This window comes from Chiloscyllium plagiosum, chromosome 24, assembly GCF_004010195.1.
Source record: "Chiloscyllium plagiosum isolate BGI_BamShark_2017 chromosome 24, ASM401019v2, whole genome shotgun sequence".
Lineage (NCBI taxonomy): Eukaryota > Metazoa > Chordata > Chondrichthyes > Orectolobiformes > Hemiscylliidae > Chiloscyllium > Chiloscyllium plagiosum.
This window is the reverse complement of record NC_057733.1, coordinates 51,555,686-51,573,169: the sequence shown is the minus strand read 5'-3', so window position 1 is coordinate 51,573,169 and position 17,484 is coordinate 51,555,686. Positions and strand designations below refer to the sequence as shown.

General features: G+C 40.0%; 1 pseudogene; it reads right to left on the bottom strand.

The window, feature by feature from the left end:
• The window catches only part of LOC122562358, an 87,668-nt pseudogene that overhangs the window by 46,052 nt on the left and 24,132 nt on the right, over positions 1 to 17,484 (bottom strand).

Below are 17,484 nucleotides of genomic sequence, written 5' to 3'. Positions count from 1 at the left end.
GAGGACAACACTTTATCGTCCGCTTGGGCAGCCTACAGCCTGGAGGACTGAACATTGAGTTCTCCAATTTCAAGTAACCTTTCCACCCATCCCCGACTCCCTTTCCAGCCCTGCCTCCTCCCTTCCATTCCACCTATTGACCCTTCCAACCAGTCACCAACCAGATTCATTCCTCCTATCAACCAACCAGGTCATACCCACCACTTGTATTCACCTGTCACTACCTCACCATTCTGCCCCCTTCCCACTCATAACCCTTCCCGCCCCTCTTTATCTGCAGCTCCCCCTATCCCCACATCCATTCCTGAAGAAGGGCTATACTTGAAACATCGACTTCTCTTCCTCCTGCCTTGTTGTGTTTTTCCATCCTCCTGCTTGTCCACTTTGAATTCCAGCATCTGAACGTTCTTAATCTCTCTCCACTGGGGCAGCAGAGTGACTCAGTGGTTAGTACGGCTGCCTCACACAGCTACGGACATGTTTGATTCCAACCTTAGCAACTGGCTGTGTGAATTTGCTTGTTTACGTGGGTTTCCTCTGCATTCCTCCCACAGCCCAAAGATGTCCCACTTATATGGATTGGCCACGCTAAATTGCCAAGTGTCCAGGGATATGCAGGCGAGGTGGATTTGGCATGGAAAATACAATGTTATAGGAATGGGGTAGGTCTGGGTGGGATGCTCTTTGGAGAGTCGGCACGGACTCAATGGACTAAATGACAGCTTCCCGACTGTAGGAATTCTATAGTCTCCTGTTAACATTTGTCCTAAACAGACAAACCTATCTCTGTTCCACTGTGACACCATCCACTTCAATCTTCACTCTAGTTTCTTCTGATATATTCCTTCTATAATTATTTTTATCCTTTTTATTTACTTATGAATCCATATTTTAAGCTTTTGGATTTTAATTGATCTACAATATTTTTAGGGTCTCTTCTGATTATGCAAATAGCACCGTGTTATCAGCATTTTGCAAATTGTAATATTCGCGCCTCTGATTTCTACCTCTGAAAGTACATTTTCTTGTCTGAATATTTGTTCTGTGTACAAGTTGAATAACTTTGGTGGCAAATCACAGCTTTGTTGTAGTCCTTTTTTAATTTGAAACATGTCTGTTTGACTTTGAACCTGATGCTCGCGATTTGATCTCAGTATAGGGTCTGGATAAATCTCACATCTTTACTGTTCTTGTCATATTTCAACAAACTTGTATTAACTTTTACTGATAAAGATGATTCAATGTGTTTTCATAATCAATGATGCATTTGTAAATATTCTTGTTACTTATAGATATTTATCAGAAATTGTTCTTAGGCTAAGTACTCCCTATCTTGTTCCTACTCCAGATCTAAATTCAGACTGCATATCACCAATTTTTTCTTCAAACTTTAGTATTATGGTTATGGTAATGTATTATTGTTTTCAAGATCACTTTAATGAGGCAACTTATTACATGAATAGTTCTAAAATGATTGCACTCCATTACTTTACGTTTTTTAGTTTACTGAACAAAAGAAGAATGTCTCAAATAACTTATCCTATGGTCTATATTTAATCACACATTTTCATCATCACTTCTAATTCTGGTTCTCCAAGGGCTTTTAGATTTTCAGTTTTACTTCTTCAATGGCAGGAGATTTCCCTGTACTTTCTTACATCTTAGATTGTACTGTTTGGTCCAATGTTTGTTAATTTTTCTTGAGGGCTCCCTTGATTTGGACTATTATATAATTTACAAATATTCTGTGCATCTTTTTGCTATTGCCTCCTTTTCAAACGATATTTGACTATCCTAATCTTTTATGGACTCCCCATCTGCTGTTAATGTAGTGATTGCAAAGGTCAGCTAGGTGGCCCTCAGAGAATATTAGTCACTGGGGTTAATGTGGTCAAATTGGGGATTCCTGGTTGATAGATATAAACAGGAGTGTCAGAGGTCCTGTTCACTCTGAGAGCTGGCTCTGAGGAAGCTGAACCAGTGTCAAGTACAATGCATGTGTAAAGAAAGGGTGACTTGGTTTTAGGATACTGACCCCTATGGAGTTTTTTTCAGCTATCCCTGGCTTTCTTCTTCCCAAATATTTCACCTTTTGGTGCATAACTCATTTGTGATTTCTTTCCAGCTCCAAAACTTCACACGCATCTTATTGGACTATTACTCTTTAACTGTCAATATGTGTTATTTATTTTAGTTTCAATTTCATCACTCTTAGGTTTCTTTCTTTTAATTCTTCTTTCTAAACTCATTCCTAGTGTCTCATCTATCACCACTCTTCGTCTCTATTTTCCATTTTGGTAAGATATCTTGAGCAGCATCTTGTACTGTCTCTTTCACAAGTTTCAATTCGCTTTCTATTGATGTTCAGCTTACTCATTCCTAAGTCATAGGTCCAGATGTTGTAACCGAAAAATAATATAGCAAAGTATCCTGATAGGTGTGCACTGGGATCCTTCAGAGATCCTGATACAATGACCACTGGAGATTGCCTGGAAAATTTAAACTTCCAATATGGTGTCTGGAATTCTGGATCTTCAAATGACTAAGGCAAAGATTTTGAAAGCTTTCAACTTATTTGGATACTTACCCAGGAAACATCAGAGGGACTAAGCTCTACTCCATCTCCTGGATAACTGTATAACTGAATAATCATTATTCCCCGTTTCACTAACGCCCCCCCCCCCCACCTTCATTTTGATTGCCTAGTCCCCTGTCAGGCATCCAACACCATCCAACTTGGACAATTAACTCCGTGGCTCCACTCTAATTTCCTGTTCCAGTCTAATAGTCACCTACTTGTCACCCTACACTTACCATATCCACTGACCCTACCCAGCCACATTTCACCCCACTTTTCACTAGAAATCACGAAATAACACTGAGCTTAAAATAAATTTAAAAACTAATTAAATTTTCATATTCAATGTTTTAAGAAATTAAACAAATCTGACATTTAATGTTATTGACTAATTATAAAACGGTTAAGAATCAGAAACAATGTAATAACATGCTATGCAATATCTCAAAAGTGGAATGGAAGTTTCATCCAAAATTAGTTTGCAGTTTAAATCCCTATTCTATTTTCTGCTGCCTTGAAAGGGTAGTCACAGGTCTTCTGGTGTCATGATAATATGTGACTTTGTTCTCCTGTGCTGTGCTGAGGCCTCTGTAGCTTTCTATAATGGAAGCTCTCGGGAAAAGACAGCATGAGAAGTTTGGTCTGAAAATAATACTGGCAGGTATGTGGGTACGTTTTTCTCTAACTGACATTGGTCAGAAGTTTCTAACGTTACCTGTAATATCTGAACCATGCATATGTCTTGGTTCATTTTAACAGCGAATGCTGTTATGGACCAGGTCAGACCTCCTCAAAACACTTCAAGAAAGTAGCCCAGACTCTAACTTTGCTAGTTGTTTTAAACAAATATTCCAGTAGTGATGCAGCTGGGCAAACCACTTAGTTTTGAATAAAACAGAATTTATTTACAAGATTACCGAATGAAACACAAACTGAAGAAAACAGAATGCAGGGTAACTTAACCTATCTGAAGACTCAACAGGTCATCCCAACTTAATGATGCTGTTGCAAATACTTGCAACAATTCCCATAAACACCCCTTGGCACAAAAGGTAAAATCAAACACAGGGTCTTACTGGAGAGAAGTCAGAGAGAAGGAGGGCCAGCATGGAGCTGCTTCTTTTGGGTCCTGCAGCTTCACAACTGCCTGACTGCTTTCAATGAATAGCCGGACTGCCATACACCAAACTAAACCAGAGAAAAGCTGAGCTGGGAGAACTGGCTACTCCCCTTTCATTGTACAAGTGTTTTCTTTAAAACTTAAAAGCCTTTTTTCCTGAGGCAGTATCTGTTAGCTATAATCAAACTGGTCCTAAAACCCACCCAAACCCAGACTTTTTGGAGTGTGTATCTTTTACAACCTCTCCAGAAAAACAAACCAAGGACAAGATAACCTTGTTAATGGAGTAGCACTGTCACAATGCCTCGGTTTTCAATCTTTAACACATTGAGGTTTATATGGTTGCAAATAATTTTCTTTCAGTATTTACAGTTTCACTTTATTTTTCGATTGGAATTATCACCAGAACTTGTTATGGAGCAGAAGGAAGCCATTCAGCCTATTTTTTCTGCATTGGCTGTCTGAGCATTTTGACTTGGTGCCAAACTCTTGTCTCTTTTCCATTATCCTGAATTGAATGCCTCAATTTAACCTGCCTCCATCATACTTATAGGCAGTGCAGTAAAAATCCAGGCTGCTTGTTTTGTGAATACAGTTATATCCATGCTGGTACGTAAATGAATATTCTTTATACTACAGTCATGTACAGAATGGAAACAGATCCTTTGGTCCAACTTGTTCATGCCAACCAGATAAATTAATCTAATCCCACTTGCCAGCATGTGATTCGTAACCCTCTAAACCGATCCTATTCATCTACCCATCCAGATGTCTTCTAAAGGTTGACTTGCAGGTGGAATCCGTGGTTAAGAAAGCAAATGTAATAAGAACAAAGAACAAAGAAAATTTACAGCCTAAGAACAGGCCCTTCAGCCCTCCAAGCCTGAGTCGATCCAAGTCTACTGCCTAAATCTGCCATCCAATTCCTAAGCATCTGTATCCCTCTGCTCCGAAATTTGAGTTTGAGTTGTAATTTGTCTCAAGAGGGTTAGAATGTAAAAGCAGTAATATGTTACTGAGACTTTATAAAGCTCTTGTTAGGCCCCAATTAGAACATCGTGTCCAGTTTTGGGCCCCACAGGAAGGACATACTGATAGTAAAGCGTGTTCAGCTGAGATTGACAAGGATGATCCCTGGAATGGTTGGCCTAACATATGATGAATGGCTGAGGATCCTGGGATTGTATTCATTAGAGTTTAAAAGATTGAGGGGAGATCCAATAGAAACTTAGAGATAATTCATGGCTTAGAAAGGGTGGACACTGGGAAATTGTTTCCGTCAGGCGGGGTTACTAGGACCCATGGGCACAGCCTTAGAACTAGTGGGGTCAGTTTAGAATGGAAATTAGGAGACATTTCTTCAGCCAGAGAGTGGTGGGCCTGTGGAATTCATTGCCACAGCACGGGGTGGAGGCCAGGACGTTAAATGTCTTCAAGGCAGAGATTGATAAATTCTTAATCTCGCAAGGAATTAAGAATGTGGGCAAGTGGCGTTGAAATGCCCATCAGCCATGATTGAATGGTGGAGTGGATTCTATGGGCCAAATGGCCTTACTTCCACTCCTATGTCGTATGGTCTTATGGTCTTCAATGTTGCAATTGTATCAACCTCCACCACTTCCTCTGACAGTTCATTCCATGCACACACCACCTCTGGGTGAATATGTTGTCCTTTAGGTCCCTTTTAAATCTTTCCTTTGTTACCTTAAACTTATGCCCTCTAGTTTCGGACTCCCCTACCCAGCAGCAAAGTCCTTGGCTATTCACCTTATCCATGCTCCCATGATCTTATAAACGTCTATATTTCAAAAACATTGTTTTATCATCACATAATATAATAATATTAAAATATATACAAATCATCTGAACTATGTATACAATCTTCTTTTTGGTTGCTTAAAAGAAATCATTTGCCACCATTAGGTTATTTTCTTCACAGAAATCATGTCAGTTTCTTTCACTTTTTTTCCTCGATTCATGGCGGTATTGACCAATATGTGTTCATAGTGTTCCTTCACCAATTTTAGTGTAGAATTGTACAAAACAATTATTACATTGTGATTTAACTTGATCATAACACTTCAGGATATCACCATATCATGCCTCTATTTCCAGTTCACTGTGATCTCTTGTTGGGACCCAAATTTGTACTAAATCTAGATCAAAAGGTTTTCCTTTGATCTTAATTGTTGTTTTCTTATCATTATCACCTCTCTCCTCAATTATCTTGAACTGATATAACATATCTGATGTTTTCTTGATTCCCATTCCATTATTACATTGCTCACATTCAGAAAAGCAAACAGGCACTTAATTCTAACCATTTTACTTTTCAAGTCCTAGTAAGTCAATACAATAGACTTCAGCCATTCAAAAATGAACAAAGACTGGGGACAACAGAGCAGATAGAAGATCTTACTGAGTTACTGTATAATGCTCAGGAGACAGAGACCAGGGAAGTATGTGACATACCTGAGATTATGATCAAGATATGGTAAATAGTGACAAACTAATAAAGATGACCCAAACTCACAAGAGAGATCAGCCCATTACACTCAGTAGAAGAGATACTTCTTGAGAATAGGAAGGCGGAATATCAGGAATTCATATCCGGTACACACTGTATGGTGAACAGTCAGAAGCCTACGGAACAGAAAAAGGCCCTTCAGCCATTGAAGCTGTGGTGGTCACAAACAGCCACCTAACTATTCTAACTCCACTTTCCAGCACTTGGCCCATAGCCTTCTATGCCTTGGCATCGTAAGTTTACATGTAAATACTTTTTAAAATGTTGAGGGTTTCTGCTTGTACCACCCTTACAGGCAATGAGTTCCTGATTCCCAACATCCTGTGAATGGAAAACAAATTTCCTCAAATCCCTCCGAACTTTCTACTTAACATGAACCTTATCCTGAATCTATGATCCCTCTATCAAGGGAAGAAGTTCCTTCGGTCCAACTTGCTGTGCCAACCAGGTATCCCAACCCACTAAATGCCATCTGCCAGCACCCGGCTCATATCCCTCCAAACCCTTCCTATTCATATACCCCTCCAGATGCCTGTTAAATGTTGCAATTGTACTAGCCTCCACCACTTTCTCTGGCAGCTCATTCCATACACATACCACCCTCTGTGTGAAAACGTTGCCCCTTAGGTCTCTTTCATATCTTTCTCCTCTCACTCTAAACCTATGCCCTCTAGTTCTGGATTCCTCCAACTCAGGGAAAAGATTTTGTCTATTTACCTTACCAATGCCCCTCATGATCTTATAAACCTCTATAAAGGTCAAGCCTCAGTCTCCGACTCCAGGGAAAACAGCCCCAATCGATTCAACCTTTCCCTATAGCTCAAATCCTCCAACCCTGGCAACATCCTTGTAAATCTTTTCTGAACTCTTTCAAGTTTCACAACATCTTTCCGATAGAAAGGAGACCAGATTTGCATGCAATATTCCAAAACAGGCATAAACAATGTCCTGCACTGCCACAACATGACCTCCCAATTCCTGTACTCAATACTCTGACCAATAATGGAAAACATACCAAACACCTTCTTTATATCCTATCTACCTGCGACTCCACTTGCAAGGAGCAATGAACCTGCACCCCAAAATCTCTTTGTTCAGCAACACTCCCTAGGACCTTACCATTAAGTGTATAAGTCCTGCTAAGAGTTGCTTTCCCAAAATGCAGACCTCGCATTTATCTGAATTAAACTCCATCTGCCACTTCTCAGCCCATTGGCCCATCTGATCAAGATCCTGTTTTAATCTGAGGTAACCCTCTTCGCTGTCCACTACACCTCCATATTTGGTGTCATCTGCAAACTTACTAACTATACCTCTTATGCTCACATTCAAATCATTTATATAAATCCCATGCACAAAGCCAAGTTGACTATCCCTAATCAGTCCTTGCCTTTCCAAATACATGTACCTCCTGTCCCTCAGGATTCCCTCCAACAACTTGCCCACACCCGACGGCAGGCTCACTGGTCTATAGTTCCCTGTGTTCCTCATAATTTTATACCTCTCAACTATGTTCCCCCTCAGTCTCCTCTGCTCTAAATAAAACAATCCTAGTCAATTCAATCACTCCAGGCTAGGTTGACAATTCTTGGCAGCTCGCAGCGAATGGTAGTAAACGAAGCTGCATATTAATGTACCAAATAAATAAGATTGTGAACAAGCAATTTTCTCCTTCAATAAGCAACTCACTGGTGCTTGTGAAAATTTTGACTCAGTGCCCAAAATGTAGGTTGCTTCCAACATTGTGATAAGCCGCATTGCAATTCTTGCATGATTTTGTCACATTCTTTTCCATCGTTTATGTAGTTCAGGTCTTGATAAAGGTTTCACCCAATAGATTAGAACATAGAACACAGAACATTACAGCGCAGCACAGACCCTTCGGGCCTTGATGTTGCACCGATCTGTGGAACCAATCTGAAGCCCATCTATCCTACACAATTCAATTTTCATCCATATGTTTATCCAATGACCATTTAAATGTCCTTAAAGTTGGCAAGTCTATTACTGATGCAGGCAGTGTGTGCCACCCCCCCGACTACTCTGTAAGGAAAGAAACTGCCTCTGACATCTGTCCTATAGCCTTAAATTGAGGGGTGATAGCCATGTCCCCTCGTGCTGGCCATCACCATTCAAGGAAAAAGTCTATCACTGTCCACCCTATCTAACCCTCTGGTAATCTTATATGTCTCAATTACTTCATCTCTCAACTTTCTTCTCCCTAACGAAAACAGCCTCAAGTCCCTCAGCCTTTCCTCATAAGATCTTACTTCCATATCAGGCAACTCGTAAATTTCCTCTGAACATTTCCAAAGCTTCCACATCCTTCGTATAATGCAGTGACCAGAACTGCATACAATTCTCCAAGTGCGGCTGCACCAGAGATTTATACAGCTGTAGTATGACCTCGTGGTTCCAAAACTCAATCGCTCTATGAATAAAAGCTAACACACTGTATGCCTTCTTAACAACCCTGTCAACCTGGGTGTCAACTTTCAGGGATGTATGTACATGGACACCGAGATCTCTCAGCTCATCTACACTATCAAGAACCTTACCATTAGCCCAGTACTCTTTATTCCTGTTGTTCCTTCCAAAGTGAATCACCTCACACTTTTTGCATTAAACTCCTTTTGCCACCTCTCAGCCCAGCTCTGCAGCTTATCTGTGTCCCTCTGTAACCTGCAACATCTTTCAGCACTGAGCACAACTCCACCGACCTTAGTGTCATCCGCAGATTTACTAACCCACCCTTCTATGCCCTCATCCAGGTCATTTATAAAAATGACAAACAGCAGTGGCCCCAAAACAGATCCTTGCGGTACACCACTAGTAACTGAACTCCAGGATGAATATTTCCCATCAACCACCACCCTCTGTCTTCTCTTCTCTTAGCTAGCCAATTTCTGATCCAAACTGCTAAATCACCCTCAATCCCATGCCTCCATATTTTGTGCATTAGCCTACTGTGGGGAACTTTGTCAAACGCCTTACTGAAATCTGGGTACACCATCAATCGCTTTACCCTCATTCACCTGTTTGATCACCTTCTCAAAGAACTCAATAAGGTTTGTGAAGCATAACCTACACTTCACAATACCCTAATTAACTTATTCCTCTCTAGATGATTACAAATCCTATCTCTTATAACCTTTTCAAACACTTAACCCACAACCGAAGTAAGGCACACTGGTCTATAATTACCAGTTCTGTCTGTACTCCCCTTCGTGAACAAGGGGACAACATTTCCTATTCTCCAGTCTTCTGCTACTATTCCTGTAAACAAAGGCTCTGCAATCTCCTCCCTGGCTTCCCAGAGAATTCTAGGATTAAATCCCATCCAGCCCAGGGACTAATCTATTTTCATACTTTCCCAGATTTGCTAACACCTCCCCCTTGCGAACGTCAATCCAGTCTAGTCTAGTAGCCTGATCTCAGTATTCTCAACATTATTTTTGTCAGTATTCACACTGGAAAAAGATATTCATTTTGTGCTTCCCCTATCTCCTCTGACTCCATGCACAACTTTCCACTACTATCCTTGATTGGCCCTAATCTTTCTCTAGTCATTCTTTTCTTCCTGATATATCAATAAAAAGCTTTAGGGTTTTCCTTGATCCTACATGCCAACAACTTGTTATGTCCCCTCGGCTCTTCTTAACTCTCTCTTTAGGTATTTCCTGGCTAACTTGTAACTCTCAAGCATCCTAACTGAGCCTTCACATCTCATCCTAACATAAGACTTCTTTTTCCTCTTGACAAGAGATTCAACTTCTTTAGTAAACTACGGCTCCCTCGCTCGACCACTTCCTCCCTGCCTGACAGGTACATGCTTATCAAGGACACGCAGTAGCTATTCCTTGAATAAGCTCCACATTTCAATTGTGCCCATCCCCTGCAGTTTCCTTCCCCATCCTATGCATCCTAAATCTTGCCTAATCACATCATAATTGCCTTTCCCCCTGCTATAACTCTTGCCCTGCAGTATATGCCTATCCTTTTTCATTGCTAAAGTAAACAAAACCGAATTGTGGTCACTATCACCAAAGTGCTCACCAATCTCCAAATCTAACACTTGGCCAGGTTCATTACCCAGTACCACATCCAATGTGCCCTCGCCCCTTGTTAGCTTATCTACGTACTGTATCTGGAACCTATTCTGCATGCATTGGACAAAAACTGATCCATCTAATGTATTCTATATATAGTATTTTCAGTCAATATTTGAAAACTTAAAGTCCCCCATAACCACTAGCCTGTTACTCTCACTCCTATCCAGAATTATCTTTGCTATCCTTTCCTCTCCATCTCTGGAGCTACTTGGAGGTTTATAGAAAACTCCCAACAGGTTGACCTCTGCTTTCCTGTTTCTAACCTGAGCCCATATTACCCTAGTAGACAAGTCCTCAAAGGTCCTTTCTGCTACCGTAACACTGTCCTTGACTAACAATGCCCCACCTCCCCCTCTTTTACCATCTACTCTGTTCTTACTGAACAGAGGTTACTGATCTGAAATGTTAAGACTTTGTCCAAGGAGAACTGTGGATCTATTTTCAGTCTTTGTTCAAACATGTAGAAAACAACTGAACTCTAATGGTTGGGCTAACTTGTGGCAAATAATAATTACACCACACAAATGCCAAACAATGACCATCTCCAGTGAGAGAGAATCTAACCATCACCCCTTGATTATCAATGGTGTTGCTATCGTTGAATCCCCCTCTATCAATATTCCTGGCGTTATCACTAAGCAGAAACTGAACTGGACTAGCCATATACACACACAATGGCTACAAGCGCAAGTCAGATGCTAGAATACTGCTCCCACCTCACCATTGATACTCAGTAGCAGCAGTGTGTATCATCTTCAAGCTGCACCACAAAAACTCACCAAAGCTCCTTTGACAGCACTTTCCAGACCCATGACCACCACCATCACTGGACTATCAATGGTGAACCCCAAGCCAATGTTTTTGAGGCATGGTTTCGAAACTCACCAATGGCAAGAGACTGAGTCGACTATGCAGCAGTTAGAACTACAATGATGAAAACTGGGGTATGTATGCAAATCAGCATCACTATGAAGCAGATTTAGAGGAGCGTACAGCAGGTTAGCATCACTATAAAGTACACTGGAGGTGTGCCACAAGACAGCATCACTGAGAAGTAACTGGGAGGAATGTGTAATGAGTTAGCATCACTGAGAAGCAACTGGGAGTATTCAGCAAGTCAGAATTACTGTGAAACAGTAACAGCAAATAGGAGCCTGAGAACAGCCTGAGAAAACTAGGGATACCAGCTTCATAAACAGCAGTAGAGAGTGTGGGGTAAGCAGCATATCAAACAAACAATATGAAAGGGTGAGTGAGCAACTTCATAAAGAGAACAGACCTGGTTAAGAAGGGCAGCAATGGCAGGACATAAAACCTATAGCAGAAAATCCCTTCAATTTGCTTCCTCCTATAAGAGCAAAAGTGTGACATCAAAGGAAAATAAGTAGGTGATAAGTGTGTATTTCTTTTGTCTTTCGGTTGACCAATTGGTTTAAATCAGCAGATTTAATTACAGCCTTGGTGTAGTTAAGAAATTTAGTTTTAATATATTTAATAGGCTGAGGGGTGACCTTATAGAGGTTTACAAAATTATGAGGGGCATGGATAGGATAAATAAAGTCTTTTCTGTGGGGTCGGGGAGTCCAGAACTAGAAGGCATAGGTTTAGGGTGAGAGGGGAAAGATATAAAAGACACCTAAGGGGCAACTTTTTCACGCAGAGGGTGGTACGTGTATGGAATGAGCTGCCAGAGGATGTGGTGATGGCTGGTACAATTGCAACATTTAAGAGGCATTTGGATGGGTATACGAATAGGAAGGGTTTGGAGGGATATGGGCCAGGTGCTGGCAGGTGGGACTAGATTGGGTTGGGATATCTGGTCGGTATGTACGGGTTGGACCGAAGGGTCTGTTTCCATGCTGTACATCTCTATGATTCTATAATAGCATAGAAATGGCTGGACAGAGAATATGTTGTAGCTGCGGCATATGGGAATTGTATGCAAATTATGTAAATGGGAATTTGTAAGAAGATAGATGGGTTAAATGGCACCAATAGAAATAAAGGAATATGACTTGACAGCTATTAAGCAGATTTGATTACACAGTGACCAAGATTGGGAACTCAATATTCAAGTGAGTTCAATGTTCCAGAAGAACAGTCAAAAGGAAAAGGAGGTGGAGTAGTTTTGGTGATGAGTCATGATGTATGCACAATAGATCGTGATGTGGAATCAGTTTGGGTAAAAACAATAAATGGCGAGAGAAAGAAGTCATGGCTGAGAGTCATCTAAATACCTCAAAGGGTTGCCTTATTGAAGACAAAACAACAAACCAGGAAATAATTTACAGAGGTAAGAAAGGCATAAAATTGTCAAGGGTGAGTTTAATCTGTATACTAACAAGACAAATTAGATGGACAAGTTTGACAAGGAAGACAAATTGCATTAAGGATTGTTTCTTAGAACTAATCAGGAACAAGCTATTTTAATGTAGAAATTTAGAAATTATGATTGGGGAATAAAGACTGACCTTAACAATGGCACCCATCCCATGACAGAACAAACAAAACTCAGCAACAATATCCAAAAAGTTTTAAAAATTCACACTGAATTTTAAAATTTGAATAAGGTTTGGGCCTCCCCAGTTCCTGTTCTACAGGTAAAATATTATGACCGGTAATGTTTACTTTTTCCATGAACATAGGGACAAAGAAGTATTCTTGTAATTTCTTACCTGAAAAAAACCTAATTTTATTTTATTTGTTAACTTACTTTTTTGCCTCTTTCTCACTTTTGCAGGCCAAGTATCTTTGCACCTGTGCTTGGTTACAACCATATATTGATATCCATCCAAATGTACCTCTAACGATAACAGACCAAAATGTGTATATTTTCCTTGGGTCAGGATCAAAACTAAAAGAAAATAATCCCCAGTTATTTCAAAGATGATTTCTTTATATCTTCTACTATGTATTTAAAGCTGTTGCAAAGACCACATCTTTTTATTTTTCTTTAGTCTTGATAGTAGTCTGAACCAGAAAAGGGACTGTTTTAAAACAATGGTCTGTGGAAGGAATTGTTATACTTTTCAAAAGTATATTATTCGAACTCATTGTAAGTTGTGTTTACACTGATGCTTTGTTTAAATCAGTTGGAGAAAAGAGATAAAATGGCACAGGATTCAGCTAGTAATAGACTGCTGATTGGTTTGTGCAAATGTGACCAGGCGTGGATTCTTAAAGTCTTCAACCTGACAACAGCTCTCTGGTTGGGCAAGTGAACAGCTTGGCTGTTTATATTAGAAGTGGAGAAGTTGCCAGCTCTCTCTCTGCTGTAAAGTACCTGAAGACTGATGAAAGGCAGTTAATTTCTCTCTCCGCTTTCTGTAAGCTGTTGCCTTTAACTAGCAGCTAAGATATTTTGTAAATTGTGTCCCAACTGCTCTGTGCCTCCTGTTAAGAAGTGCAAGAAGCTGGAGAGAGCAGAAAGTCTTGGAAAGAAAAAAGAACATCTCATTGAACCCTGTGAATTAGTGCCATTGAACTCTATTTACTGAGTTTTATTCCCCTCCACTTATAATATCATTTTGTTTGTTTGTATTAATCTACATGTACATCTGTACAGATTCTTACATAGGTTAGAGTTTTAAATAGTAAAGTTACACACTAGTTTTTTTTGTTGGCCTGTGGGTAGAACATTTTTATTTACAATAATTAGTAATTCTTGTTAAGTGTAGGAACCTGGTCAGTGTTTCCTGTTAACCAGAGTCTATCAGACAGGTAAATTTGGAATTTTGCTGTAAAAGCAACTTTGAGTTGATTTTTACTAACTTGTTGTGACCCTGGGAGTAGTAGAGCTTGAGAATCAGTGCACTTTCCCAAGTGGGTCATAACACCGAACAAAATACTACTTCTGATCCTACTTCTATTTTGTTCCACTTGTTTTGTCATTTTTCCCTTGACTTGGGTGTCCCTAGATAAGTGAAGTTTATTATTCCCATACTTCCTTCTTTTGACCATCCATTTAATTCACCCAGTTATGAAGATACGACCTGACTCGAATTCTATATTGGAACAAATAAAATTTTGCTTATTATTTAATCTAGTATAATTGATATTGAAGATTGCTAAATTTCAGAAGTACAGATGAACTTTTCACTTCCAATTTATGAGAAGTGAAATTACACTAAGAATGAAATTTAAATTCCAGCTTTCAGTTCAGATGTCCATTTTAAATCTTGGCCAATCCATCAAGTCTATACACCCCGGGACACTGCACAACAATTTAGCATTCCAATCCACCTAACCAGCCCACCCTTGGACTGTGGGAGGAAATTCACACATGCAAAGGGAGACACTGCCAGTTATCCAAGGCTAGAATCAAACCTGAGTCCCTGGCATTGAGAGGCAGCAATGCAAACCACTGAACCACCATGCTGTCTTGTCCAATATTGTGCTCTGTTGACATAAAAATGCAAAATGTTTAGCCAATTTCATTCTTGATGGGGCAGCTAAGTTATTATTGAGGGTATGTACAAAAGGCTGACAAGCAGATGTACAAGGAATACCTTAACTCTCTATTGGAAACATTCTTTCTTGCTATAAATGAAGGGAAAAAAAACTCACTCGAAAAGATTAGTCCGGCCACCGTCCTGTGCCAAGTTCCAAATCTTTCCAAAACTTCCAACGTGGATTGATCCCTTAATCAGCACAGCCAGAAGACCAATCACCATAATGCACAGCTGGAATACATCTGTCCAGACAACAGCTTTAATACCGTCCTGGGAAGAAATGACAAACAACAATGGATTTAACTCAGTGGCCAAGTGAGAGATGCTAATGTTGAAAGTGACTGCGCTGCGTGTCCTAATGGAAGTGTCAATCAAGTTAAATTCTCTCCTTTTTGATTCTCATTATTAGGAATACATAAACAGAATAGTCCACACAGCCCTTCAAGTTTCTTTTGCAATTCAATGACATCATGGTTGATCTCTATTCAAATTGCAGAGACCTTAGCTCATACTGCTTAACAGCCTTGAAATTAACAAAAACTTCATAGTTAATATTATTAGAATGTATTTTTGTGGGATGCAGTTCTACACTGTTGTGTGAAGATTTTATTAGTTTCTGTCCTGAATGGCTTGACTCTAATTTTAATATTATGTTTCTTTCTCCTAGACTTGCTCACTAGCAGAAGTTTTTAGCTACCCCTTAAATTCCTTTCAAAACTCTATAAGCATTGACCTCAAATCTCCAAAAGTAAAACAGACATTGTAGCAGTGAAGATCAGGGCCATGCGTCAGAGCTGGCCAGGAGTCTTGACACATTTGATTACCTGAGAACTGCCTGAGAAGTTTAAACTTCCAATGAGAATAACCAAACATTTTGATCCTTCTGTAAATAGCTCTAACTTTCAATTAGATTTAGAAAATTTGGACAGTGTTGACTCATTATCTAAGCAGTTACTCAAGAAAAATAGGATAGATTAAAACCTACTCTTAACTTCTGGGCAATTATAAAATGCAACACTATTCCCCACCCTTCCCAACATACCTCTAACAACAGCCCCAGTGTCAAAACATCAACAGTCACCTGAACCCAAAGCACCCCAGATGTAAACCAATCATGATTTCTCCTCAATTTGGGCGAGTCTAACCATTTGACTCTCATGACAACTCCCATAACCACCCAAGCAGGAGGGATAAGACATTCATTAAAGGACACTAGAAATCATTTGATTTGATTGGATTTATTATTGATTCACATACTGAGATGCAGTGAAAAGTATTGTTTTGTGTGCTAACTAGACAAATTGTACCTCACATAAGTTCATCAGGATAGTAGAACAGAATGCAGAATATAGTGTTACTGTGTCAGAGAAGGTGCAGAGAAAGATCAACTTTAATATATGAGACATGGACTTTTAGGACAACCATCATGGTGACCATAATTTATTTGATTTTGAGTAACTAAATTTAATTTCTTGGTTTGATCAAATATTATTCTAGCAATGTGGTTGACTCTTAACAACACACTGAAATGACCTGACAGGCCTATTAGGTGTAAGCAAAGTTGCTTGAAAAGAAACTCAATAAGAATAACAGTCTGAATAGGCCAGCTGCTATTGACGTTGGCATGAAACATGACAAAGGAAAACCCTCCCAGTCAACAGTGTAAAGTCCTCCTGATTAACACCTGGGAACTTGTCAAAATTGGGAAGTATGTATTTAGCAACATCCTGACATAACAATGCATACAGAATCACACATTTCACTCAATATCTGAGGCACTTCTATCTGTGTCCCCAGATATACGAACCAGAGATGCAGGAACCCTGATGTACAGCTAACAGTGGAAAACTTCAATATTGACTTTAGATCCCATAAATTCTCATAGTATCAGGTCTATGATGGAAAGAGAAACCTCTTGCTCAATATTATCAACATCATTATTATTAATTATTACTTCTTTCACCTGAGTAAGTACATCTTCATGTTAAACACCACTTGGAAGATAGAGGACAGCAAGGACAATAAAGGCATTCCAGCGAAGAGTCCACTCCCCTTGTCTTACAGGACTGAGTGAAAGAGAGCTGACAGAAAGGAGATACCAACATGACCTAATCCTCACAAACTAACTGTTATATGCATCTGTCCATGACTGTAGTGATAACAGCAACCACCACACAGTCCTTGTGGAGTACAACCACTGTGTTGTGTGACTCTACTATTGACTAGATTCCGATGATCTAATGGCACTGAGGGGTGATCAGCAACTGTGTTCTGACATATCCCTCTCTGTACTATCACCATAAAGCCAGGGAACGGACTCCTGTTCAATAAGGAGTATAGCGGAGCATGCAACAACCAGCACTGGGTTATGTCTGAAAATGGTTAAGCTACAATGCAGGATTACACAGATACTTAACAGTGGAAACAATATATTATACAAAGTTTGTGCGAAGATTTGTAGCTCGGGTGCTCGTTGTTGTGGTTCTGTTCGCCGAACTGGAAGTTTTTGTTGCAAACGTTTCGTCCCCTGGCTAGGCGACATCATCAGTGCTTGGGAGCCTCCTGCGAAGCGCTTCTTTGATGTTTCCTCCGGTGTTTATAGTGGTCTGTCCCTCTGCCATAACGGCACACAAACCAACAGCCACGCTCAGACAACAACTCACCAGAACGAAGGAACCGATACCCAACATGAGCAA